At 39.9% G+C, this 1990-nt stretch overlaps 1 protein-coding gene across 3 annotated transcripts in view; it reads left to right on the top strand.

Moving 5' to 3' along the window:
* The window catches only part of LOC131311057 (sucrose transport protein SUC3), a 9308-nt gene extending 9226 nt beyond the window's left edge, over positions 1-82 (top strand). For all 3 annotated transcript variants that reach the window (XM_058338374.1, XM_058338375.1, XM_058338377.1), the window contains one exon: positions 1-82. This exon is cut by the window's left edge and continues 510 nt beyond it. The gene's annotated coding sequence lies outside the window, so the exon portion shown is untranslated.
* Positions 83-1990: the final 1908 nt, after the last annotated feature.

The raw sequence follows: 1990 nt of genomic DNA, 5'->3' as shown, positions 1-1990 counted from the left end.
CTCAATGATGCTCTATAATTCAGCTGTTATTTACCTTCGTGTAATATGATAGTGAACACATATAGATTTGTTTCCATCATCACTGTGATTGCTTTCTTTCTCCTTCTCTTGTTCCCATGTTCAACCGTCTTAATGCCCTGTTGCCCTGTTGGAACTCGAGGAAAAGAAAAGAAAGGAAAAGAAAACTTGGTTGATTCTTTGTTTTGTTATTTTCTTCACTGTTTACTCTTCAAACCAAACAAGGGAAAATTATTTTCCCTAGGTTCCAAAAAACCCTAGGGTGAGTTAGCTAGTTAGTTGAGGTGTTACTCTGGAGTCCTTGCGAGGACACAATGAGCGGCATTTAATAACGGAATTTCCGTTTTTAGTTGGGGTGAATGAGCATTTCCTAGGACTGTTTCATTTTTAACTTGCTTTTTGTTCCCATAAGAATTTTCTGGCGTCAATTGTTATCTTTGGCAGAAGTTAAACCATCCCTTTTGGCTACCGAGTTACCAGCATATATATAGCACAATTCACTGTATGGAAATGTACAATAGGGGGATGGTGTTGTGCAGTGGTGTGTGCACCACCGTGCTGTGCACCTCTGAGCCGTCGGATTGTGCATCCGACGGTTCAGATCTCATCTCGGCATGTTATCTCGGCAACCAATGTGCCGAGATGAGATTCGAGCCGTCGAATGCACGATCCGACGGCTCGGAGGTGCGCAGCACGGTACTGTGCGACTCACTACACAACATCAACCCGAAGTCTGGAAATGTATATGGCTGCAAAAAGCCATTTGTACCGGTAATAGATGCAGAGATTCGATCAACAGTGTGCAATTTTGTAGACAGGTGTTGCTTTTGGACGATAATAGTTATTTGGTAAATTCAATATTAACTTACCCCGATGATAAGCACACCATCTTTCAGGTCTCAGGTCTCGACAGACATGTTCACATTTGAACCCTTCTCAGAAATCACATAGTCCTACATTGTGCAAGGCCTTTTAAAGCCTTGGCACGACAATGGCATGTCACTGGGCTAGGTAAGGCATGACACGACATGTGCTTGTCACCGGACTACACAAGGGCTAGACATTGCTCAAAATGTGTCCGTATACATGGGAAATTTGAATGCATATCAATTTTAAGCCTGCATTGAAATGAATAGGTAAAAAGACGTTAAAAATTTATGATGAAGTGATGAATACACCGCGTAAGACTCTAGTTACTGGTAACCCAATTCATTCGCCCAAGCGCTCGGGACCGAATGTTATAAGTGTCTTGGTATTAAGTAGCCATCCGTCCTTGGATGCATTTTGTTGTTTTTAAGCCTATGGACCCCCAATTTGTATACTATAATTTTATCAATATAAGTAGCATTTTTCCCTATTAAAAAAAAAAGGTAGCCACCCACTAAACAACTGCAATGAATGAATGATTTAAAAAAGAAGGAAAATTGGAAATTTGAAGATGTTGAAAAATGTATGCATTATAATTTGTGAAAATTTATATGCATCTCTATTAATTATTTTGATGATTAATTCAATGATATTTTTATTCGGCAAATACAAAATTATCGAAAAGTCGATTCCCGAATTAAATATTTTCGTGACCTTGAAATATAGCATAAAGTCTCTTGGATTCATGATTTATATTTACAAAGACTTTATTGAGCTCAATACATGCTTTAACGATTTATTTAGATGAAATTGTGAGCCACAGGTTGACGAACCGGCTGACAAGCCGGCTGTCTGAACAGAAAGCTGTGACAACCGGACGACCACCCGGATGACCATTCTATCAAACGGCTAGTTTCCAACGGCTAGTTTCAAACGGCTAGTTTCCAACGGCTAGTTTCAAACGGCTAGTTTCAAACGGCTAGTTTCCAACGGCTAGTTTCCAACGGCTAGTTCCAACGGCTAGTTTCCAACGGCTAGGAAGCATATGGATGGCTATATAAGGCATCAAGAACTCATTAATGAGTACATACACAAGCTACAACAT

This window comes from Rhododendron vialii, chromosome 12a (genome assembly GCF_030253575.1).
Source record: "Rhododendron vialii isolate Sample 1 chromosome 12a, ASM3025357v1".
In the NCBI taxonomy this organism is placed as follows: Eukaryota; Viridiplantae; Streptophyta; class Magnoliopsida; order Ericales; family Ericaceae; genus Rhododendron; species Rhododendron vialii.
This window is presented reverse-complemented; position numbering and strand designations above follow the sequence as displayed.